General features: G+C 40.4%; 1 protein-coding gene and 1 pseudogene across 1 annotated transcript in view; one reads left to right on the top strand and one right to left on the bottom strand.

The window, feature by feature from the left end:
* cntnap2a (contactin associated protein 2a) overlaps positions 1 to 27,317 on the bottom strand; it is a 502,190-nt gene that overhangs the window by 147,003 nt on the left and 327,870 nt on the right. The window lies entirely within an intron of this gene.
* Positions 22,151 to 22,264, top strand: LOC148348642 (U2 spliceosomal RNA; annotated as a pseudogene).

Raw genomic sequence — 27,317 nt, 5'->3', positions numbered from 1 at the left:
GCACAGAAAGCGTTACAGCACACATTTTCATTCCAAATCCATAGATGTTGGTGTTGATCCAAACAAAATCCGCTCTGTTCTGCAAAGCCGAATCATTACACAGGAAACGATTCCTCCGTTAAACTGTCCATGATTAGAAGATTGCCTTCACTTATGTGTCAATGGGTGAGTCATAATACCTGTCAACCTGTACGTTTTTGCCGTACAAAGTATGTTTATCATGCATTTTAAAACGTGTGCGACGTACGAGAAAATCTGTACGGAAAAACTCATATTTGTCGATTATGGGTACCATCCTGTATACACCGACTATCATGAAACGGCAAATCAATCAAGTCAAACGAGTTCACCGCGGAAGCCTCTATCTCGGAATCGTTTTCTTTCGTTGCAAACGAAGCGAGCGGTTTGATGTAGTGAAAGGAAGTCCGTCTCTTTTTAGAGAACCGGCTTTTTCGGCTCAACTCATTAAAGAGAACCGACGCTCAAACTGCTCACTTGCTTTGATGCATTATATTACAAATGATTATGTTGTATAAATAAGTTAAGAAAAAAAGGAAGTATAAAATAAGAAAATTAAAAAAATACAGGTTCTTGGTTATGCCTTTAATCAGTATATTACCAACAATAATTTAATGCAGAAAATTGATTCATATTTTGAATAAGAAAATGTATTATTCGACTTAATTATATTTGCATGTATTTTTTCCTTCTACAGTAAACGTCCAAGCTACTTCATTTTTGAACTTTTTTTTATAATAAACCTCATTCATGTCGAGCAACTCAGGATCTCACAACAAAACAATCAAATCACAATATGTATGATATATCACACGTACAATATAACATGTTAAACTACATAAATAAACATGTTTGAAAAAAAAAAGGTCTAAGATTATTTTGTATTTTGCAAGGGAAAATACGACAGTTTGTAAGGGCATGGAGCCCTGGAGCTTGACAGGTATGCAATTGAGAGATTCAAATACTTTGGCCAATGCTGTACCATGCTTAGCATGAAGCTATTTTCCTTTTTTGGTTTTAACGCATGGTGCTTCATTTAGTTTTAATCTCCTACATCAGGGGTATCAAAGTCAAAAGGACAGAGGACCGAATCAAAAATTTGACTACTAGCCGAAGGCCAGCTCGATCGATTGTCGAAAATTTACCCTCTTATTATCATAGGGGCGCCGGAGCCCCTGGTTAACAAGTGCTATTTAAATCACCGTAACTCCGCGACCGCTGGGCAAATGAAATCAAAGTATTTTCTCTAAAACACCCGCAAGGTTTCAGCAGACTTTCAGAGGCAAGAAACAAAAGATACGGGTCATAGGTAAAGCATTTTTGTTATCTGTAGCCAATTTAAAGGCAATGTTCAAAGTATACATTACTTTATTAGTGATTATTGTCAAAGGGGCAATTCATTCTGGGTAGTGATGGGTCGCGCATGATTCCTGTCTACAGGAATGTCTTCACCATTTATCACATAGGCCCACAAAATGCCTGTTCATGGTGAATAATATTTGACAATATATGAGAGAGAAAGACTCAAACACTTTTTGCAGGTATTTATAACAATGCATATTTTCAGTTTATATTGTTTACCATGTGTTCATTTTCAATTCCAGCTTCCATTGCAGCCTGATCATCCTAGAAGGGGATTACCTCATGTGCAGTCCCTTTTCAAGATTTCTTATTTTCCTCATGTTGAGGTTTTTGAGTTTTTCCTTGCCCTCATGTAGGTTTTAGATCAGGTGACCATGTATAATGCCCTTTGTGACTTATTGTGATTAAGGGCTATGCCAATAAGCATGACTTAATTTAACATGATTTCTGACTCTTTCAAGGCCAAAATAGCAGAAAAATGACAAGTGGCCTGGAGGATACCTGGTCAAAAAAGGGTTAAACAAGCTGCTAATGCTAGTTGTTAATGATGTGCTTAGTGCAGCTGGCGACTCCTAAAGCAATGCTAGACATAACTAAAGCTAACCACTAAAGCTAACAACAGTCAAAAACAATAAAATAATATCTGAACAGTACATTAATTTTGAATGTTTCAATATTTTAATTGAGTGCGAGATGCCAATGTTAGTCGTTAATGGTAATTGTCAATGCTAATACAGCTAGTGACAGCTGCATGAGCAAATCCAGTTGCTAATGCAATCTTAAGAAGGGTCTACAACCTAGTTACTGGTGGCAGGGTGCCCCCCTAAGGACACCCTAGGTGCGCTGAGACTTCTTCTGAAAAGAGCTCACCAGTGCTGGATCATTGTGATTTTCTAGTAGAATCATTGTTTTAGTTGTTGACCAAGTCTATTTATCTACTTCCAATAAGTAACCTGGTAATAACATAGTTACAACATGGAAATCACATAATTATTGGTAATTTTAGAAATACATTTTACATTTAGTAATAAAATGTAGCAAATAGCTTGAAAAAGGTAGAAGACCCCTGGTCTAAAACATTGACAAATCAGATATTAAAGCTAACAGCTGACTGCCTAAGCAACATTAGTTATCTACTTAAAAATGGTTATTTTTGTGATGTATTTTATGCATTTTTTTAATGATTAAGAATGATGCTAAAAGCTTCCACAGTGACTATGCCGAAACAGGGGGCCGAAGTGGCTGGGGTCTCCTCGTTGCAGGGGCAGGGAGAGCAAGGATCAGGGGCTCTCCTCGCAGCCGGGGCATGGAGCTAAAGCTACTGGGAATTATCCTTGCAGCCAGGGACTCTGCTTGCAAACGGGGCAGGGAGCCGAAGCAGCCGGGGACTCTTCTCGCAGCTGGGGCAGGAAGCCGAAGTGACAGATTCCCTCCACCCAGCCGGGGTAGGGAGCTAAAAGTGGTTAAGCACACTTTTCGTAGCCGGGGACTCCCTGCACAGCCGGGGCAATGATCCAAAGCGGCCGAGGACACTCCTCACAGCTGGAGCAGGGAGCCGAAGCGGCCGATTCCCTCCTCCCAGCCGTGGCAGGAAACTAAAGCGGCCCGAGGGTCCCCTCGCAGCCGGGGCGCATCCCGCTGGGTCACTTTATGGTCAGATTATTGCGTTGTTATTTTGCGGTGGACCTAAACGCAGGAAGCAGGACACATAGTAAGGTGCCCAAAAATGATGGTCAGATGGCCAAACAATATGATAAAACTGTCTGAAACGGAAACTAAAAAGCAGGACGACACTGGAGAAAGGTGGAAAACGAAGGTGGAAAATGAAAATCACCCGACACAGAGTGGTATCCAAAATGTCCTTATGAAGTGTCAGGCTAATAAGGAACACGCGTGGGGTGATTGGACACACCTCTCCCAATTACAAACCGATTAGGCACCCTCTGGTGGATGGAGACGCGCCAGGCCCTAACAGCATAAAGCGTACAAATCTACTAAACATACACAACACTTTCTTCAAGGAGAATTATTATACAGTTAAAACAAATATGCAAAGGTTCCTGCTGTTGTCACAAGCCAGAAACGGAGACAGGACCCAATAGCGTTTGTTCTACTCAGTTTTATTGAGAAAGAGAGCAGTGCTTGCTTCCACGATCCGATGATCATCGGTCACGGATAGCTGATGGCAGGAACGCGGAAGTGGCACTTCCGTGTCGGGCTGGGTTAGTCTTAGGCGGCGGGAAAACAGGTCGATAGCCAAGACAAAGGAGCAAGGGCAGTAACGAGTCGATAAAAGCGGTCGGCAACAGGTATCAGGCAGGAAACAGGGCAAAGCAGGTCGATGGCTGGGACGGAGGAGCAAGGCAGAAACGGGTCCTGATAAAGGTTGGCAACAGGTATCAGGTAGGAGAAAACAGTGCAGGAGAATGTCGGATAGTACACAGCTTGCCTAGCTAAAAGCATAGGATCGCAGACGGTCTGACACCTTCCTCTTCGAAGCCAGGGGTTTAAAAAGAGTCAGGGAGCCAATCAGCGACCAGGGCTGTCCCGAATCAGTGATCATGACAGCTGTATGATACAGTAATGTATCAAGAACATCTCAAGGGGTGTTGAAACCCAGATTTGTCCCACAGGCCTTGACCTGTGCCCAACGTGGTTGTTACACTGAAAGCTGTTTTGGTGAGGGAAATGGGATAAAAAAGCTCAACTTGTAGGTATGCTTCACCAAAACCAGGTTACATCTTCACCCTGCAGCACTCCTGCTACTATGATCAGCAGAAAAAACCCACCTTTAACCATTGTCAACCTAAAACCTGGTAAGAGTAAGTGCTACAGTAAAATGAAGAATGGTCTTCTTGCATTCCCTCTGCAGCAGGTATAAAAATATACGTTTTGTTTTAAAACAGTCTTGTCACATACATCTTCACAAATACATGACACAAGAGCTCAAGGAAGACAGGGAGGGCTTATTGGGATGAAGCGGGATGTCATGGAGGTGAAAAGGTGGGAATGATTGTCTCCTCTAGCATCCTCATCCTCCAGGAAACTCAAGAGACACTAAAGCCCTGCGCTCAACTGCAGCCAGACAGGAAAGGAAACAACTTGTCATGAATGTTCAGAAAAATAACGCTCCCTTGAGTGCAAAAAATAAAAAGCACATGTTTTATAACAAACTTACCGTAAATTCCAGACTATAAGCCGCTACTTTTTTCCCTAACTTTCAACCCTGCGGCTTATTCAGTGATGTGGCCAATTTATGTAATTTTTCTAACGGCCACCAGCGGCGCTCGAGTGTTGCTACCGTTAACTGCCCTGTCACAGGCACCGTTTGGGATGAAAGTTGTATTATTATTATTAAAGCTTTGAAAACGCTCTCAATGTACCGTATTTCTTTGTAAATAATAATAATAATAATTTCCTTGTATTGTCATTCTGTGTAACAATGTACACAGAACGAAATGTCGATTGCATATGTGTAACCCATGTATAATATGTATTTGCAACTGTATATTTTTGTAATGTATTTATTTGTATTTATTTGAGACACTTATTCTGATATGCTTTGCACGGGCGAACGAAAAATGAGGGGCGGAACAAACGCGGGCTGACGGGAAGTGGGGTAAAGGTGAGACCTGTTTGTGGACGCGGCGGAAAAAAGTGGATATATATTTTTCCCACCCTTACCTTTGGAAATCTACACTCTTCTCCTTGGATTACTTTCAACGGGACCCGGACTCTGCAGGTCTGCATCAAACCTTAGGTACTGGTATCATTTTCCGTTCATTTTACCGGCTGTGATTTTTGGACTGTGTACTATAATGAAGGACATTCAGTTTCAATCGCGGGATTTAAAGTCGGGTCTGGGTTAATTTTGTGTTTGTGTTACATTTTTTAATGTGGGCGCGTGCGGCTTATATACAGGTGCGGCTTGTGTATGTACAAAAACGGTTTTCCTCTTAAAATGTGGTGGGTGCGGCTTACAATCAGGTGCGCTCTAAAGTCTGGAATTTACGGTAATAACAAAGCTATTTATTTGCTGAAGCCATCCATTTGCCATATCATTCAAAACACATTTTTGTCCTCTCTGTCCTTTGTCAGTATATTGTTTTGTACCTGGATTTGAACCGGTATATATTTGGACTTCTTCCCTTGCTAGATAATCAGTCAAACCTGAATTATAATAAACATGCCCAGTGCATGCGCACAAATAACTGGGAAGCAAAAAAATACTCTTACCATGACAACAGTTAAGTGGCGAAGCACTTGTGTATCTATGCAATACACTTCACAACCAGGAGAAAAAAATAGCCAGGAAAATAAAATGTTTTCAGGCAGCGTTTCATACTCCAACAGGATGTTGAGTGTCAATCTGATTGCTGTGATGCTTTGCCATTTGCCCACTTCACAAAGCCGGAAACAAACAACATCCTGAGTCAAATACACTCGCCGAGCCAGAAGTCAAAGCCCTCAATGAAAAAGAAAAATCCAAACAGCGTTGATGTACTAAAAATAATGATGATAATAAGCATGCGCAGAAAACATTAAGAGAACTGCCTCGGATGCAGCTGTTGTCAAAAGGCTGCCTTTACAAAATTACTGCCGGTATTAATCTAACTATCTCTTCATCACGGCGCTTGTAGTTTGCAGCGGCATCGAACTGCGCCACATCACCATTGTGTCTTCTATAATGATGTCGTTTAATCACTTGGAGGGAATAAAACGATTGAAATACAGAGGTCTGACGAAATCAATCACAAGTAACTGCTATTTTTGTCATATTTCTATGCAAATTTTGGATCTCACACTACATTGTTCTGCTTAATGTCGTGGTACATTGCTGGCATAATATCATAACCTGAGGAAGAAATTCCACGTTAACTATTTTTCTTGATGCATTGCCGGAGCGGAAAGAGTACTTTCGGTTTGAAAGCACCATTTAATCACCATTTGCTGCAGCTACAGTGGCACGGTTGCAACCGTGTGCAGCGATCACCATTGTTGATTCCGTTAATTTGGGTTTATACGATTCCATTTTATGAACGCGGTCAATTTCATAAAATATATATTTCAAACTCGCTTTTTTGTCACGGTTGCCGATTGCCCTCACTTGGGCCCGCCTGTTTGGGGCCAGCTGCGGCTTGTTATCCGATTGGCTTCCCTCCTATTTAGAGTAAATGCTTTCATTCACTCCTTGTCAGTCCGTCAACGAACCTCTGCACTTGCATGGCGTGTATTTTGACTATGTCCGGTATCCTGCTCATGTATCGAATATCTGTCTCGTCCTGTCCAGTAGCTTGCTCCCGTCTCCAGTATCCAGTATCGATCGCGCCTGTCTCGCCTTGTCCGGTATCTAGCTCTAATCTCTAGTATCCGGTATCGATCCCGTCTCTCTCATCCTGTCCGGTATCTAGCGCCAATCTCCAGTATCCGGTATCAATCCCGTCTGTCTCATCCTGTCCGGTATGTTTCTCCAATCTCTTGTATCCAGTATTGATCCCGTCTGTCTCGTCGTGTCTAGTATTATGCTCCACTCTCCAGTATCCGGTATCGATCCCGCCTGTCTCATCCTGTCCGGTATCTTGCTCAAGTCTCCAGTATCCGGTATTGACCCCGCCTGTCTCGTCCTGTCCGGTATCTTGCTCCAGTCTCCAGTATCCGGTATCGATCCCGCCTGTCTCGTCTTGTCCGGTATTATGCTCCAGTCTCCAGTATCCGGTATCGATCCCGCCTGTCTCGCCCTGTCCAGTATCTTGCTCCAATCTCCAGTATCCGGTATCCATCCCGTCTGTCTTGTCCTGTCCGGTATCTTGCTCCAGTCTCCAGAATCCGGTATCGATCCCACCTGTCTCGTCCTGTTCGACATCGTGCTCCAGTCTCCAGTAACCGGAATCAATCCCGCCTGTCTCGTCCTGTCTCATGCTCCAGTCTCTAGTATCCGGTATCGATCCCGTCTGTCTCGTCCTGACCGGTATCTTGCTCCAGTATCCGGTATCAATCCCACCTATCTCGTCCTGTCCGATATCGTGCTCTAGTCTCCAGTACCCGATATTGATCATGCCTGTTTCGTCCTGTCTTGTGCTCCAGTCTCCAGTATCGATCCCGTCTGTCTCGTCCTGACCGGTATCTTGCTCCAGTCTCCAGTATTGGTCCCGTTTGTCCCGTCCTCTCAAGGATCTTGCTTGTGTATCGATCCCGTCTGATCCGTCCTGCCTTCTATCTAATCGTTTGTCCTGTATTGATCCTATCTGTCCTGTCCGGTTTCGATCTCGTCTGCCTCTGACTTCTCTGTCTCACTTCTTCCGCCCAGCGATCGCCAAAACACTGGCGTTTGTGTTCACGCGCATGACTGCCCCATTCCCATAAAATAAAGCTTGTGTGAAAACGTTACGCGTCTGGGTCCTCCATCTGTTCCGGTTCTGACATTTTATGTATAGTAAAATCCATTAATTAACACTGATTGAGTTAGAAAAAAAATACTTTTGTGTAAAAATGAAATTGTATTTTACAATCTGAACTGCTGATGTTCAGTGGGCTGCAGTTTGGACTGCCCAGTGTTAGACACTCAAGAAGGCCATGCAATCGATGTCAGCATATTTTTTGCTGCCGTGGGGGCGAACACAGCAGGCTATAAAACTCTACTATCTCACTCACTTAATGTGTCTATCTACTTATTAACTTCTTTATCAAGCATATTTCCAATATAACTCTAAAGTCGTAAAAAAAGTTTGTGAATTTGGAAATATAGTCCTACAGTTCTGTTGGAACCGTGTCAAGCACAGAGTGCAAGAATCCTCCGTACTGATATTCTCCTTAATATCTACACTCGCGTCTAAGCTGTATTTACAGATATGAAATAAAATACTGAAATCAGGGGGTCATCACAAATGCATGGACTTGTTTGTATGTCACCAGTAGCAATCAGTAGGCAGCGGGTTGGGAGGGGGCGTGGCTTTACAGGAAATCAACGAGGCAATTTTTGGTAAACATGTTCTAAATTTTGTTTTTTTCTTATTTTTAAAATTATTTGGGGAAAAAATGAGACGTCTTCGACAGTACTCAGCAATGGAAAAGGAAATCCAATTGACAAAATGGATATGGAGTGTATTGGCTTAGTGTTCATTTACAAGAAATGGAGGCTACACCGCAACCACGGATTGGAGTACACGTTTTTCTTAAACATTATTTTATAATGCGGCTATTTTTAAGCAGCTTCAAAGCGAGTATGTTCAGTAGTCTTTAAAATAGATAGGTTGTCCAAACTTTTCATAAAGCCGGTCGGATTTGTTACTCTAAAATGTGGGAGGACTGTTTATTCAGCCTGGCATTCTTTAATAAATGTACACTCTTGAAAGGCTTAGAAAACAGCATTCAGACCTCGTAGTTCGCCTTTGTAGCATTTTCATTCGGCCCGCAGGTTCTCGCTGTGCCATCAAAACAGCTTCTAGTTGCCTCACCTTTTCACAACGTTTGTTTCCAGTTAGCTTTTTGTAGTCATGTTTCGTCTGGCAGTGTCTCTTGATATTATATTCTTTGAAGAGAGGCACAATTTCTTAGCAAATTAGGCAGGTACAGTTGTATCAGATTTCAGTGAAAAAAAGCTTCAATTCCCACTTGTGGTGGAAGCGGGGCCCTCAGAGTCAACTTTCCTTTTTTTTAAATTTACATTTGTTATGTTGGAAATGAGATTGGATATAACTCACAAAATGCTGAAGGCAAGGTGCTATCACCTGGTGAAATATATATTTTTTTCAACAATTTTTATTTTCTATTCTTATTTTTTAGGGGATTAAAACAATAACATTTAAAAACAATTGAATGTTTTTATTTTGACTGTTTTGTGGAAAATGTGATTTGGCTTAACCTCACCCAGATTTTAACTCGCGTGGCCCCCAGGTAAATCGAGTTTGCGACCCCTGATGTAGACAATGCATAATAACAAACAACAGTTTAATAGTCAAAATAAGAAATTGGCATCTAAGCTATATTCTTTGCAGGTTTCCAATATTAAAAACAGAATGCATTTATCAGTTTAATACAAGCCTTTTTTTGTGTCGCTCTCTCTTAATTTCCTGTTATTCTGTCAGCTCGTATGTGTCTGAGGACATATGTGGCCTGCCCCCTGACAAAAACCAGCTCTCGACAAGCCCTACTGCCGCCTCTAAACTCTTTTTCTACCCACCGGCATCGTGATGAATCACACCAGGGCTTTCTTGACCCGCTTCAATCCCATAATGCCTTGCAACTAATCCACAATTCTAACCTGCGAGGCTGCCCAGCTGACCCCACTCCATCCCTTTCCGACTCCAGCCTCACTTTGGTCTCGACCGTGGGCCGGCCCCCGCCTCACTCTGTGGTCTGGGAAGAGATGGAGAGCTCTCCCTCCCTGGATTGTTGACCCTTGTCAAAGCGACAAAGTGCCCGGTGCTGCTAGCCTACACAAGTGGAAAATTAAAGACTAGAGGGGGTGACAAGGTTCAGTTTTTGTGTGCAAGTGTGCGTGTTTTTCACAATGATACATGTGAGGCGAGGGAGAGCAAGACAGTGAGGTCTCAGTGTGGCAAGAAAAGTGGACGGACAGATTGGGGCTATGTGTATCGTCTACTGTAATTGCCGGCCAACGGAGCGCACGCTCAGGAAAGACAAAAAAAAAAAAAACGTGTTTCTTGGGCGATTAACATAACGGGCATCTGAGAGGCGAGCTACCCAGACCAGGACTCCACTCATCCAATATCCACACCACTTATCCTCAGTAGGGTCACGGGGGTACTAGAGCCCATCCCAGCTATCTTCAAGCAGTGGACAGGGGACACCATGAAGTGGTTGCCAGGCAGTCGCAGGGAACACAGAGACAGACAACTCACTCGCTCATTCACACTTAGGGACAATTTGAACCGGCTAATCAACCTGACATGCATTTTTGGAATGTGGGAGGAAACTGGACTGCCTGGAGCATTACCATGCAAGCACAGGGAGAACATGCAAACTCTGTACAGGAAGGCTGGTAGCTGGATCTGAACCCATTACCTAAGAACTGTTCTGCGGATGTGCTAACTGCAAAGACTCAATTTTAAACTAAGTCTAAAGTGTTTTTTTTCAGTTGATTTATCTCAAAATCCATATTATATATATCCTCTGTTTTATCTGTATGTGTCCATGTGTATGACAAAATTTAGCCCTTTTCTGTTGTGTCATATAGCGAGTGACAACTGGCATTTGCAGAGCATTTCCAACACCATCTACTGCTAAGGAGTGTAATCAGACCTAAGTTATTGTTTTCTTGTCACTATGTTGCCAAGACAGAGGCCCACGACCAATTAAAAAAAGGTCCGCCAATTGATAAAGACTGTTCTACACGACAGTGCCAGGGCAAACATACCATGGTGAAGAGTGAAAGATTTCAACACAGATGTGTCCTTTTGTGTCATGGTCATTGGTGGTTTCTACTGAAATGGACCAAATTGCATTCACTTGTCATCGTTCCTTGAGGAGTAAAGGAAACTTCAGTGATCTGACATTGACACTGATGACACAGACAGAGAAGTGGAGCATTTTTAATAAATAATGATCATTGCTGTTCAATTTTGTCGGTGACAATGTTTAATTATCACAAGCTTGTTTTAAATATTCATAAAGTACTGAAAAACCTCCGGTTACGCATTGTTTGACTGATTTTGGTTAAAACATTGACTTTTTCTCCTCTAAAAGGGTGGTCAAAGTGTCACTGCGGCCCTTTATATTTAAAGTGCATGCGTTGTGGAAAAAATCAGTTTGCCATTTTTCCTAGGGCCACCACTAAAACGAATAAGCTGCGCCGTATTTAAAGCCGCAATATATCAAATGTAGCATAGAAGGAGAAGCTTTAAGTCCAGAATATATGGTACGAGTGAAGTAAACCAGGAGTCGTCTGAGCTAGGGTCTGAGTGATGGTGAGCCAAATCGGGGTTTCCAGGAAAATAAAAACATTAAACAACTCATTTTGCCGCTATTGGTGTGTAAGTGTGTGTGTGAATAGGTAAGTGTGAAGCACATTGTAAGGCGCTTTTCATTGACTTGAAACTGAAACATAAAAAAAAACAACACTAATTTCTCTCGAGGGCATCATAAATGATTCCAGATGTCACCGCGGTGTTTTGTATTTAGAGCCAAAACTTTCTGGAAAAGAGCAGCTCGCTTTCTTTTCTGGTGCCGCCATCAAGACAAAATAGAAAGCCACGGTTCATCAGGACACCACTAAGGACCGTCATGATTACCGATGTGAATCACCTGTGCCCGCTCCTTTGGGGCCAACGGCCTCGGACTCTGATTGGCTCCCGATCAGTACTTGTACCCACTCCTGTCTGTTCCGGTTTGTCAGTCCGTCTGTGAACCTCAGTTAACACTAGGCAAGCCTTTTTCGACCCTGACTTCCACATGTCACATTTTTTTGCTCTTGTCTGCCCCCCGGCTTCAACCTGCTTTTGATCCTGACCACGTCTACTGTCCCGTCCTGGCTTTCGACCTCTTTTTGACCCCGACCACGTTTTTGCTCTCCTTTCCTGGATAACGACTCGCTTCCGACCCAGACCACGTTTTTGCTCTCTTGTCCCGGCTACCGACCCGTTTTTCCGTTCCTGACACCGCCATCGCTCGCCACGGCTGCTCCACTTCCGCGTTCAGAGCGACCTGCTTCCTGCGTCCAGTGATCACTGGAATGTGGGCGCAACTGTTTCCCTATCTTCTAATAAAACTTGTGAGAAACGCAACGCAAGTTTGTCCCGTCTCCGTTCTGGTCCTGACAAGGACGCAACTCTGGACAGCTTTCTCCACTGCTCATGGTTCCTGGCCTGCGTTTGGGTCATGGCAAATTTGGCACCACAATGAATTTAAAGCTGCAGTGTTTAAAATGTAAAGAAATAAAAGGAGATGTTGTCGTCTGAAATTTATGGTGGCTAAAGATTGCAGTTAAGAGCGGAAACGCGTTGCAGATGGTTGCAGCCATCCAGCTGTTCCCCCTCCAGAAGGTTAATGAGCATCACAGCATCTCCTCCCCTCTTTTATCTCTTCACTACGTGAGCCTGTTGGCACACAACCACTTAGTCAACATAGCCGGCGGGGCAAAATTAAGATTTTCGCCCAATCTCCATTCCATCGCCCACAAACACTTTGCCGGAGGTGTTTGTTCTATAGCTAGCTGTAAAACTGCCAAGCTAATGCCCTGTTTTTTTTTGTGTTGTGTAATATTATTCTGGCAATCGGATCACAATCCCAAAGAGTTACTACCCTCTGAGACTCGAATGCAAGCAGGGTTGGGTAGGGTTCAATTACTTTTGGATTACTCCAATACCAAATATGCTAATAAAAGACAAAATAAACTGAATATGAATAAAATGATGACTCACAACACGTGGTTAGCTTTCTCTCCTGGCTTTGATCTCTTTGATCTCCGGCAAAACTAACATAAAATGCGACGGAAACAAAATGAAAATAAATCCAAACAGCTTGCCAACATCATTTTTGCCGTTCCATGTATTCCGTTACTCCCCAAGCCTGCACAAAATTTTGTCATTTTATTCATATTTAGTTTCTTTCGTCTTTTATTAGCATATTTGGTATTGGAGTAATCCAAAAGTAATTGAAAGTAATCAAGTTAAAGTAACCCTACCCAACCCTGAATGCAAAGCACAGCACAGGGAATAGAGTTGACTGTTTTTTCCACCTAAAGGTGCCAAAAAATACCTTTTATTGTAATTGGAGATTTCCAACATAAACTGTCCCACTGAAGCCATTTTTTAGAATTGCACGTATCATAACACATAGTTACAAAGATAGTAGCAGTTGCATGAAAGATAAATGATTAAATACCGTATTTGTTTGTGTATAACGCACATTTTTTTCCGAAAAAAAACCTTCAAATATTCGGTTAAACACGAAATTTTACAGTGTATGTTATCACATTTTGTCATGATTACTGATGCGAGGCAACTGTGCCAGCTCCTTTGGCTACCTCGGACTCTGATTGGTTCTTGGTCACTATTTAATCCCCCGTCATTCTGTCACCTTTGGTCAGTCTGTCTGCGAACCTCAGCTACGCTAGGCAAGCTTTTGGATCCTGACTCTCTCCTGTTCTGGCTCCTGTCTGTTTCTCGGCTCCGACCGGTTAATATATATATAAAAAGAAAGAGAAAGAGTGAGGGATAGAACGAGAGACAAAATGAGAGACAGGTAGAAATTAGTGAGAAAGAGAAAGAGGGAGTGTTTGGTCAGTGGCGGTTTGAGGGACAGGAGAGGCGTTTTTATCATGACACATGGGGGGCGGCATGAGATCATTCCAAAAATCAGTTGTTATTTCACTCCATATATATAAAAAGGATGATGTTGGTTAAAATTCAGACTAAAGAAAAATACGTTGAATTCATTGTAAATGTTAAAAAAACACTATACGATCTCTTGTTAAAATGGATGCAAAAATGCATTTTGATGGTTGATATTCTAAAATGTATTTTGTGTGAACTGAAAAGAAGGCTCTTTGATATTTTTTTGGCAATCTACAACGAGCTGCCAATGAGATCAAAGCCAGCAGAGAAGCTTACCACGTGTTGTGTTGTGACTCATTCATTTGCAGTAACTATAATAAAAACCTCATCATCCAGTCCAGCGTGAATGTGGATCTTTGGTGGGACAGGTACACCGCGGTTACATATATATCAATCCATTATCTGCACTACTTATCCTCAGTAGGGTCACAAGGGTGCTGGAGCCCATCCCAGCCATCTTCGCCCATTGGGCAGGGGACACCTTAAACTGGTTGCCAGCCAGTCGCAGGGCACAAAAAGACAGACAACTCACTCGCTCATTCACACCTTAGGATTTGGACCGGCCAGTTAAGGGGAGAACAGGCAAACTCCATACAGAAAGGTTCGATTTCATGACCTTAGAACTGTGCCGCAGACACGCTAACCACTCAGCCGCCATGCTGCCCTATTTTATATACATATATATAATGTGAGTGTGTGTGTGTGTGTATTATGTATAAAATACATTTTTCATGTGTTAATGGAAATTTTTGACCGTTTCCATCGTTTATTGCATTTAAATATAATTCAGCTCGTCATGCAAATCTACCCTGAAGAGTCACGTATTTTTATTTTTTTACTAGCTTCGGAATATTTGTGCTGTTTGAAAAGCAGGGAGAACCGTACAAAATGCTTTGATATTTTCTTCTTTTATTTATGTCTTTATATAGATAAACGATATGAATCTCGGTGTAGGGATTATTTGATCAGAGATAAAAAAATAAAACTAGCCATTAGCGAATACCGACAGTTAATATCTATGAAAGTGGATCGTATTATACCTCGATGTGAATTTTGCAGTCACGCTAAATTTTCCTGCTAATTTCTACTTCCAGTGATGCTATCGCTAAGCTTTCGTTGCCGTTAGGCACTATTTATATTGCAAATCGTGACACAAAAGGGAGCCGAACCACCACAGTAATTTGTGCTGCAGTCCATGGGAAGCTTCGTCTTCTCTCAAGTAGATCTACTTGAAATTAAATGGTTATCTTTTACATAAGGGGTCGCTAACGTGGTGCCCATGGGCACCAGGGTGCCCCTAGAGGAGAGTTAAGGGGGCTGAAAATAGCTCTCCGGTGCTGGGTCAATGTGATTTTCCTGTAAATGTTATTTTTATTGGTTGAATGAGTCTATTTAGCCCTAATTTTTAAAAATTAAGCTAGTAATAACATATTAACAACATAGTAATGACACGATATGTTGTTTTAGAATTTAAAATAGATACATTCCAGTTCATGGGCTTCACGGACAAAACACATTTCAAGTATTGATGATTACTTTTAAGCAATTAAATAAGAGAGTACAATAATAATTAATTTATGTATTAAACACATGCAATTATTTATATTTTTATTTACCTATTTTAAAGGAAACACAACAAACTAAATTCCAGTTGATAGGTTTTGTAAAGCTAATAAACAAAAAAAGTATGCAGTTTTTTAACTATTTGGCTAATTTTTAGCTCTGTAGCTAGCTATCTTCTTACCTTTTTTTGCGTTATAGCAAGCTACATAGCTAGCATTTTACATATTTTACATGCTTTGTAGCTAACATTAGACCTTTTTTTTTAGTTATTAGGCAAAATTTTGGCTTCCATTAAAGCTAGCTATTCTGTTTTGTTTTTTAGCTTTCTATCCGTCTATCTAAATGGCTTTTAATCTTAGAAATTCATATTAAAGAGGGTGCTCTTTCAGATTATGCTTTAAAGCAGGAGTGTCAAACTCATTTTAACTCGGGGGCCACACGATAGAACAAACATTCTGTCGGGGGCCGGACTAGTAGATTAAAGAGAAAGAACAAGAGAGATAAATAAATAAGAGAAAGAGGGAGGAAAAAGGAGAGAGGGTGGGACGAAGAAAGAAAAATAGAGAGAAGGAGAGAGCGTGAGAAACAAAAGATAAAAAGTCGTGAGAGAGGGTGAAAAGAAAGGGAGAGGGGTAAAAAAATCCAAAGAGAAATAGAAAGACAGAAGGAGAGAAGAGAGAAAAGAAAGTGCAAAGGGTAGCAAGAGAGAAAGAGAAAAGAGAGAAAAGGAAAAAAGGAAGTTAGAGCAAAATAATTTAAAAAGACAAAGAGAGAAAGAGACAAAGAGCAACATAGGAAGAGAAAAAGAGAGACACAGAGATTAAAAGAGACAGAGACAGAGAGTGGGAGAAAAGGGGTGGAAAAGAGAGAGAGAGAGAGAGAGAGAGAGAGAGAGAGAGAGAGAGAGAGAGAGAGAGAGAGAGAGAGAGAGAGAGAGAGAGAGAGAGAGAGAGAGAGAGAGAGAGAGAGAGAGAGAGAGAGAGAGAGAGAGAGAGAGAGAGAGAGAGAGAGAGAGAGAGAAAATAAATACAAGTACAGTGTCTTTGTTCGAGGCACCTGGCTTTGGCGAGACATATTTCGACCTGCAGCTCATTTTTCTCTTGCGCTTCTTTGAGTGTTGGCCCGCGGGCCGTCTGTTTGATACCTGTGCTTTAAAGGAACAGCATACTCATGGGGAAAAATATGATTTATTGTCGTAATGATAAGTATAGATGATTGGTTACAATCAACTGCAGTTTATCCTCAATTAACCCCCTGTGTATATTGCATAATTAGTACCACAGAATGATAGCTACGCTAGCTTGTTTCCTGTCATTTTCCCAGTTTAATCTCTGGTTTAATTTGCTGTTTTAATCTGTCTGTTCAAACTGCCTTAAACGATTGCACAGGCAAAACAATAAACTTGTTTTATGATGTTTGAAAGCACAGAGGTAAAGATGGAGACAGGTAAAAAGGCTCTCCATTACCCAGGATGTAAATGAATGTCTATTGTGTGAGTGATCCATCAGGGGGAGTACACTTTGATGAGCAGTTTGCGGTCATGAGCACACACTTTGGTACATTGAGAGCTAGGATCCAGGTGATGTTGGGCCAAATGGGGTTTCCCACAAATACAGCACTGATAAAAAACAGTGTTCTAAAAGGGACAGTGTGTTATATTCATCCTTTAGTGGTATTTTTATTTCAGAGGAAGACAAAAAACTGAGGAGACTGCAAGTGAGCCAAAATAACCCTTATTTTGGAAATGGTTACCCAGCCTTTCTTAAAGAAAGACAAAAAGAGGGGATACGGATTTGTTTTCAAAGGAATAAAAGGTAGAGAAAAAGAAATAGGAAAAAGAGGGAAAAATGAAAAACAGGGATACAAAGAAAAGTAGGGTAATATAAGGTAAAACAAGGGAATGAATAAAAAGAAAGAAAAATTGAAATCCCGAAAAAAAGAATATAAAATAAAAAGGACAAAGCCATTTTTTTTCTCTTTTTTATTTGTATTTTTCATTTTTTCATGAATTTTACATCTTTTTTTCAATTTTCCTTTTTCCATTTATCTTGAGTTTTACTTTGTCGTATTTCTTTTTTTCATTTTTTTCTTCTCTTTTCTTTTTTCTATGCTTTTTATTTTCTTTTATTTTCCTAATTCTATTCTTTTCAAAAGTGATAAGATGCATTTTGTCATTTTGAGCCTTCATATTTTGTCTGTCCATTTTCAGTGGGGCAACAGAATAGAGTGACATCTAGTGGGAAATAATTCACACTGTCCATTCAACTTTCATATTAAGGCAGACGCCTCAACTATCATCATTGGGGTCGCAATTGGCCCCAGCGCCGTTATTTTGAGGGCCCTGGTCTAGCGAGACTTAAAGGCAAGGGAATATTGGCCCGATATGGCTTAATTGAGATCCCCACTTACAATTTTGAAGTAAAAAAACATTTTATACTATTCAAAAGTTCTCTTTGGCATTTTATCTTTCTAACAGCCATATTATCAGTAATGAACAATTGTTTATGAGTGTTGGTGTGCATTCCAAGAGCCCCTTTTACATACACGATACAAGCAATTCTACATCTGAACTGTCTTTCACGCAAAAATCTCACCTGGCATACAAAAGAAAACTCAAGTTACAAGAATTTCCAAAAACTACCACTAGGACCACTTGAGGCCATGAAATAAATGACAACTAGTTGTGCAACAGCTCTTAATAAACTGCAAATTAATAATAAATGCGTAGCTCTTTCACAAGTATGAGACCGATGTTTCATTTCTAGAGCGGAGCTTTGGCATCTTCTTCTCAGTAATCTAAGGTAACTGTAATAGGCAAACATCGAATCATAAAACTATCAAACGCTGCATAATCATAATACCTTTAGAAAGTGAAAGCGATTGCAGCTAAAGAGTAAAGGCAAAAATGGAAATATGATAAAATTGCGCGGGGAAAAAAAAAAGGTTGATCCTACGTTAATTTAAAGTCACAGTAACTTGTAATTTCAGTTAGATAGTAGGTGCTTCAACAGTCTTTAATGCACTCCGCATACATCTTTTCGCTACGCTAGCAATCTCTGTCTTCCTCTTGTAATGCTCATCATTAACTCACATTTTGTGTTAATTTCTTATTCATCATATGCCTCTACTGAATATTTATCTTCAATTTATATTTAAATGATCAGGAAGATGTGTTTTATAGCGATTTAGGGAGAACGTGGATGCTTCTCGGTGGCCAGGAACAGAACCATTGGTTTTAAGTTTTCTAATAGGGAAAATTCGCTCAACATACGAGAAAATCTACATACGAGCTTGATCCTGGAAAACTGTTATCTCGTGTATAGAGGGACCACTTCACAGTATGTGAATATGTATTATTCTCAGGATTATTGAGAGGAAAATGTGTTTATTTGGGGGGGTATCAAAACTTGTGGCACATTGCTGGAAGCAGATCACTCAGTGGCAAGGGCAAGTTTCATAAAAAAACAAACTAATCAGCTTCCACCCCAGTACTCTCTCTCCCCCTCTCCTTTGACTCTCCCATTGTCACTCATCAATCACAAGTCTTACATGTCAGTCTGTCTCTATCACTCTTTCTCATCAGCATGCTTTATCCCCTGTTTTGACTATGTGTTCTTTTCCCTAGCTGCCCTTTGCCACACTCTGCAGTTTGAGTCGCTGCATGTGTATTTTGGGATTTGATGTGAAGGGCAATATTACCTCCTAAGATAAAGCAAATGGGCAAAATAGGGAGAACAATCCCATCTTGCTCATGTACTCAGTTTTACCAATTGATTCAAAAAGTCTGAATAGACTGATGTACCCCAGCAAATGAATGGTACTTTGTTCTTTGGTACAATACCATTAAAATGCTGAAGGCAACACAGTATGGACATCCCATGAGTATTCCAAATGAACTGAAGCCTAAAGACTAATATAAGGTTAAATGGAGCTCTTCTTTTTGTGAATGTTTCAGAGCTTTTCAAAGAAATACATGACTTAAACTAAGCATGTATTCAATCGCCAAGAAAGAATAGGAATAAGAAAATATTTACAAACGTATTAGGCTCATTCCAATTAACATTTAATAGCACTGGATTCAGTTGTTCAGTAACCTTTGTGAGAGCAATGAAAAATTATATAAGAAAAACAGAGGAAAATATGATAAATAATAGTGTCTAGAAAAACCATGGCAACATGCAGACTACTAATACAACTGCTGAATAACGCATCATCACCAAAACCCCCTGTTGCCATCACAATACCCCTGTCCTCCAGCAACTCCACTGGCTCCCAGTCTACCATAGAATCATTTACAAAATCCTGCTCTACCCCTGGCCGCCTCAGCTCCATTGGGAGCAGAGCTCTCAGCCGCTCTGCCCCACAGCTCTGGAACTCATTGCATACATTCTGTGACTATGTCCATCTTCATATCCAGACTCAAATCTCACCTCTTCAGATGTTCCTTTTCTGGACCATCTGCCTCACATACCGCCCCTTTTAACTCTAATGTGTTTTATTGGCTATTTAGTACTTGCTTGTTTTACTCGTTTTACTCTTGCTTTTTTTTGTGTCCTACTATATGTACAGAGATTTTGGGTGCCCTGAAAGGAGTTTTGAAATACAGTGTATTTTTATTATTATAACTGGCAACATTATTATCATAAACATCGTAACAGCATAGACTGTAATACAACACAATGAAGAAAGACAAAAAGTGGCAATTACAGTGGGACCTCGCTTACTTCGCGGTTTCACGTTAGCGGGTTCAGAGCTTCGTGGGTCTAAATAATAATAATAATAATAAAATAAAATGATATATTATTTATTTTTATTTTTTTTAACATTTTTGAAGGGGCGTCGCTACTTTGCAGATTTTCACTTTTCGTGAGTGGTTTTGGTCCCCATTAACCGGTTCTAAAAAAAAAAAATAATAAAATAAAATAATTAAAAAAAATAATAATAAAAATAGAAAAATAAGCATTTTTGAAGGGGCGTCGCTACTTCGCGGATTTTCACTTTTCGCGTGTGGTTTTGGTCCCCATTAACCGCGATAACCGAGGGATTACTGTATACATTTACAGTACACCATAACTATACTATACATCACAATTAACTATACTATACATCACAATTATCATAATTCGTCAAATATAACAGACTATACCTAAAAACTATTAACAAAACAGGTTCTATTCCAAGATATTGGTAGAGATTGTAAAAAAAAAAAAGTTTTAAGGCCAATAAAAGCCGATTTTTTTTGTTTTCCTTGTCTATCGGTCTTTGTCATCTTACAGGGAAATTGTATTATTTCAAAAATACAAAAAGTCTAAGTAATTGGTATTGGTATCATTGACTTATCAAGACAAGAACCCTTGTACTGGAACTGGTCTTTAAAATAAGTTGGTTTATCTGCTAAGGAACAATACAGCAATATTCTAATATAAAGAATACCTCCCACCAAATAAATTAGGTCAATGCCTGCTGGGTATTCAAAAACAATATTTGCGATTGTCCAACTGATTCTCTGCTGGAATTAAAACAAGAATATCCCAACAGAGACCCATAGCAGATCATTTTATTTTTCAGCAATCGGTCTGTAATCTTACCCGCATGACCTCTAACCAGACACAGGTTTTTCTAAGGGGGATTTGAATTTAATGGTGCTGCGGGGCGATGATCTCCAGACTGTAATATAAGAAGCGGATACACTTTAGAGCAGTGATGAAGTTAGAAGCTTATCATCATTCACATTTGTAACAGTGAACTAGGGTAATTTGACTTACCAGTATCTCGGGTTTTAGTGTATATTTTCTTTTTACATGCCAAACAAGTTACCAATAGATTCCCTGAAAACAAACAAGACCCAGAATTCATAAAAGGCACGCTCCGAAGACTGTGCGATTGGGCAAATAGTTCAAAGGGGTGTGTTCGACAAAAAAGCAGTGTCTGCTGTTGACTGAACAAAATTAAAACTACCGTAAATTCCGGACTATAAGCCGCTAGTTTTTTCCCAAACGTTCAACCCTGCGGCTTATTCAGTGATGTGGCCAATTTATGTAGTTTTTCTAACAGCGGCCAGCGCCGCTCGAGTACAAAAGGTAAGATTCAGACCGGTGGAATACATGCGCCGAGGAAGACTGCAACTTCTTAGCTTGTGCACAAATTAACTTAGCGTAGAAATATCCTCACCAAAAAGAAAGGCACATGACGCAGATTTCAAGGTAAATGCAATTGAGCAGTCCGATAAAGAAGGAAACAGAGCTACTGCACGTACATTTTACTTTGCGAGCGTGTTGCTAGCGTGTATTTGAACAAGGGGGTGTGGGACTACATCTACATGACATAGTCTCTTTCCCATTCTGGGGAAGACGACTTTGATGACATCAGTTATAAGGAGGAAGATGAGGACGGTTTACCGTGATTTTTACAAGTACGGTATGTTTTTTTAACAGAGCCATTTACTGTGTTGCGAGCGTGTTTCTAGTAGCGTTTTGCTACACTTCACAGGGACAGTTTGGGATGAAAGTTATAATATTATTATTAAAGCTTTGAAAACTCTCTCGGTGTACCGTCTTTCTTTGTAAATATGTGTAACCATGTATAATATGTATTTGCTACTGTATATTTTTGTAATGTATTTATTTTAGAAACTTATTCTGATATGTTTTGCACGAGCAAATGAGAAAGAAGGGGCGGGGCAAACGTGGGCTGACGGGAACTGGAGTAAAGGTGAGACGTGTTTGTGGACGCGGCCGACAATAGTGGATATATATTTTTCCCACCCTTACCTTTGGAAATATACACTTTTTTCCTTGGATTACTTTCAACGGGCACCTGGACTCTGCAGGTCTGCATTAAACCTTAAGTACCGGTATCATTGTCCGTTCATTTTGCTGGCTGTGATTTTTGGACTGTGGTATGGGTTAATTTTAACAGCCGTAGTTGTAAGACTGATTTTTGCAATCCGGAGATGGAATAAGAGCTTGCTCTGTCCACTCCACGCATCGGCCCGGTATTGCAGTACCTCTGGGAACGGTGCATTCGCAATGATCGCAGCAAGGCTTTAGGGCTAGGACCTTAGCTTGGCCTTTTGGCTGAGAGTAAGTGTCCCGGCTCCTAGGCTTTGTAGCGTATTATGAACTGACCGATAACGGATAATGGATAACGAAGATAGAACAATAACCCTTAAAAACCCCAATTTTGTGTTTGTGTTGCATTTTTTCAATGTATACAGGTGCGGCTTGTGTATGCACAAATTCGGATTCACACTTCATTGTTAATAATTTTTTCTGCCCTTTTGTATTGACTGCTGTTGTATTTTAGATTAGAAAAGTGGATGCATCTTTGTATGAAAGCAAAATCCAGTCAAGACTTATTTTCAGAAATATTGTCTACCTTTTATGTGTGAAAAGGATATCACTTAATGTTTGTTCAAATTTGTTTTTATTGTGCTTGCTTACAATGAATAATATAGTTCTGTTTTTACTATTAGACCACCGCAAAATAGTTTGTTTAAGATGCCAGGGTTGTTTGCTATTTTGACTATTGGTGCATATTGTTGTTTATTATTTTGCCTCATTGTTGTTTATTCTTTTGACTACTGTTATGTCATTGTCACTATTGTCCAATCCTGTTGCTGTTCTTTTGATTTTAAGTGACCAACCTGGAGCGACATGTCTGTTTTAAGTAATGTCCACCACGTTTTTATTAGTAATGATAAAAAAAGACATTTAAAATTCTATTTCATTAACATTACATTATTCGATTAGTTAGTTAAGAGAGCTGTAGATTTCCATCCATCCATCCATCCACCAACTTAATAGACCAACCCACGTAACCAAAGTCAATTTCAAATTTAAATTCAGTTGTATTCGTCTATTTCTCAAATGTACTTCACATACATACATCCAGCCATTATCTGTACCGCTTATAATAATAATAATAATAATAATTTCCTTGTATTGTCATTCTGTGTAACAATGTACACAGAACGAAATGTCGATTGCACCACGGGGGTGCTGGAGCCCATCCCAGCTATCTCCGGGCAGTGGGCAGGGGACACCCTGAACTGGTTACCAGCCAGTCGCAGGGCACACAGGGACAGACAATTCGCGCGCTCATTCACACCTAGGGACAATTTAGATTGGTCAATTAACCTCACATGCATGTTTTGGGAATGTGGGAGGAAACCGGAGTGCCCGGAGGAAACCCACGCAAGCACGGGGAGAACCTGCAAACTCCGCAGAGGAAGGTTGGTAGCTGGATTTGAACCAAAGACCTCAGAACTGCGCCGCTGTGCTGCCCACTTCACATACAAGAAACCGAAAATCAGTTTTCCACTCTCCCATGCACCGACAACAATTGACAAGTCCAAATGCAAGGAACAGTCCTGACCTAAAATACATCTAAAAAAAAAAGTGTATTTTTAGGGGATACTGAAATAAACACAACTGACATATATGGGATCAAGAGGTCGCAGGTTCGATTCCCGGCTCCTCCGTGTTATATATCGAAGTGTCCTTGGCCAAGACACTGAATCCCTAATTCCCCCAATAAGCAGATAGGCGCCTTGCTGACTCCCTATTGTTGTGTGAGTGTGTGTGTGAATGGGTTAGTGTGAAGCGCATTGTAAAGGGAGGTCTTCATTGACTTGAAAAGCGCTATATAAATGCAAACCATCTACCATTTACATACAATAGAACCAACTATGCCCAGCCCTATGCACCCATTCAGTACTACCCATCCATCCATCCATGGACAAAATTATATTGACAGCCAAATCAGTTAATTTGAGGAAAAACAACAAAAAAGCAACAATAAATAAACAAGATAGTTGATTTTTGACTTCGAGCAACTGTGCAACTACGTCAGATTGCTTTGAAAGCCCCTAGAGGTCTAGCGATCTGAAAAAGAGAGACTCTTCGAAGAGAACTCCTTGAATGCAAAAAAGGGATACATCTCCACAGTGTGATAAAATCTGTGAGGGGGAAGCGAAGAGCAAGATGCTGTCTTTGCAAACTCTGTGGCGCGAGCTTAATGTTGTGGAAAGGGGAGCTCAGTCTAAACTGACAATAGGCCAGCATTGCCAATAGCAGTTATCACAGCACTCAGGTACACGAACGCTGAAGCGGCAGTGAAAGCTCCCAACTCTGTCAACACAACATAGACAATCCTATCCCGGGTAATGACACGTCGGGGTACGTCACTATGCGGGAATGCTTTGGGTGGTATTGCTTGACAGGTCCTGGGTTTTGTTTGCTGTCTCTGCTTGAACGGATTTGCACAAAAGGAGCGGGCAATTCATGCTTTTTCAATTCCTGGTTTCTATGGAGAATTACTTTACTCTCCACCAATGTTCCCTCTAATTTTCCACGGGTCTGAGCGTTCACACAAAGTCGGTGAGCAACGCTTGAAACAACAGTGAGCAACCATGATCCCAAGTGTGGCAAGATAATTAATTATCAAACACGTCCAAAACTTAACATCAAGTTACATTTAGCTGAGTTTCCGGCAATGCAAAATTATTTCGTCTCTTTTGAATGAATTGACTCATGTATTATTGCAAAGGTTTTACGGCCTACAAACGTCGTTTGTTCTCACAATTCTTTCACAAGATATCCATTTCTTATTATTTCCTGATATATTTTGTCACATAATATTAACATTTTTGGGGGCTTATTTAGTCGGTTGTAAGATACAGAACTGTACCTAATCACATTTTTTAGTGGAAGTACAATGTTGGCAACAAGATTCACTTGATATCATTGGAAATTATTTGAATGCAACACAAACTTTTTCTTCTTTTTTTCTGTTGTTTTTTCCACTTTTTAAAAAATTCCTTTAAAAAAAAATGTGTTTTTTTCCCGAGCCGTCACTTTTTTCTTTTTGTTCTCTATTTACTTTTTTTCCTACATTTCTTTCTTTTCTTTTTTTTTGGCTTTTTTCTTAATGTTTTTTTTTTCTCTTCCTTTTGTTTCTTTTTTTTCTCAGCTTTTCACTAGTTTTTCATTTTGGTATTTTTTTCTTTTTTGTTCCATTCCCCCCTTCCTTTAAGTAATTTTGTGCATAATTTTACATCATATTTGGTCATGTTGGGATTAAAGAAGCAAAAACAACCTGAAGAGCCGTTTAGGACCCGAAAGAGCCGGTTCCTTTTAGTGAGCCGAGCCGAAAAAGCCAGTTCTCGACAAACTCTACTGACTTAACTCAACTTCATTCTACGTCGACTCGACTTCAAAATACCGCATTTAAGACACAACGTCAGGGTAACCTGTGTATTTTTACCTTCATGCACTGTAACTTTGACTTAAGTCGCTTCTTAATTAGTCATTTTGAGCCCTCTTTTTTTTGCGCCGGCTAGATTTTCTTGTGCGCCGACAATGTGCGAGCAGTGCGCAATTGCGCACGGGCGCAGCTTAGAGGGAACCATGCTCTCCACCCTAAAGCAGGACAGACCCCCCACTTCCCATGTCTTTAATTAGTCACATTGCCATAGTGAATTCTGACATGTTAATTAGCCTCTTGACAATAACGGTAAAATGAACTAACTCCGGTCTGCACTAAATCCAAAGACCCCGGCTACACTTTACCTTCCTCTATCATTTGAATATTCAGTATTAAGTCCTGCCCCTACCCTCCCCCTACTCCCACCTTTTTTCATGCCTGACGTACCGTGGCAAATTAATGACAATGTAGCCTGAACATTAGTCGGGTAATGAAAGCTGGGCAACAATGTATCTCCTCGACAGATCAACGTAAAGAAATAGCACGGCAAATATAAAGTGATAGTTAAACTTAATGACACAATTCCAAACAGTTAAAAGGTAATGACACTCTTCCTGTGATTGCAAACACACATCAACAGGTATGAGTTCATGTTTTGGTCCATCAAATATTGGTGAAGGAACTCTGGGCTGAATTTCACAAAATTAACCATATTGGAATCTATGTACGGAAGTGTATTGCATTCAATTGGGAGAAAATATATATTCCTGACTATGCTGTACAGTGGTACCTCTACATTCAGATTTAATTTGTTTTGGGAGCTGCTTTGTAACCTGAAACATTTGTAAGTAGAGACACCTTTTGAATGTAAATGCGCTAATCCGTTCCAAGCTCCGCAAAAGTATGATGTTTGTTTTACTAAATCGTTAAAAAGCATCAGAGCATGAAAAAAAAATCATATTAAAGTGAGACTAAAAAGAAAAAAAAAAGAAAAAAAAAACAAACATTCAAAATATTTTAACTGGACTCTTTTTTTACTGGTCCTCAGCAGTGTTTTTTGCCTCATGTTTCTTGAAAAACTGATTCAATGGCGTCTGTTTCTGCCAGCTTTTGACAATCCATCAGGAATGCGTGAGGTAAACGCCATCATGGTGAGCGATAGACCGACCTATCAACAGTTTTTCTGGGTGATTCATTTCCACAAATTCTGACACTTGATGGAATTTTGCCAAAATGTATTGTTTGGGCTGATGGAGTGATGGCTGCATCCTCTCGTGTGTATTCTCACACCTTTCTGTTATATTTTGCCTTGTTTCGATTTCCAGAAAAAGTCTCTTCGTCTTCTTTTCTCCACTATTTTGCATGTCTTTTGTGGGGTCCATTGTGAACACAGCTGCTTGTAGTGGTAACATACAGTAGACTGTTAAAAGAGCAGGAAGGGGACATGAAGAGTATGCTGGGAAGGGGACACAAAGAGCATGCCGGGATTTGCAAAGATGCATCGATTTGCCATGTAGAACTCTAGGAGCAGCAAATAGCAAAGCGTACTGTTCTGTATTTTTGACTTGGTATCCTAACACGCCTTTGTAACTACAATACATATTTTTTGTTCAGGTACTTTGTAACCTGAAACACTTGTATCTAGAGACTTTTGTAAGTACAAAACTGAATACTGAGCAGAAATTGATTCACTTTCCACCTGGTGTCATGAGAGTAATCTGTTATTGAATGTAGGTAAAACGAAGGAGATGAAAATAGATTTCCGTACAAAGCCTCCCCCGCATGTCCCACTGTCAATTAATGGTTGTGAGGGGGAACTGGTCCATTCATTCAAGTTTCTGGGTACTTACTTGTCAGCTGACCTCACATGGACCG

This window comes from Urocampus carinirostris, chromosome 18, assembly GCF_059441175.1.
Source record: "Urocampus carinirostris isolate Australia breed hairy pipefish chromosome 18, RoL_Ucar_1.0, whole genome shotgun sequence".
Taxonomy (NCBI): Eukaryota; Metazoa; Chordata; class Actinopteri; order Syngnathiformes; family Syngnathidae; genus Urocampus; species Urocampus carinirostris.
The sequence above is the reverse complement of the archived record's forward strand: the minus strand, read 5'-3'. Positions and strand labels throughout refer to the sequence as shown.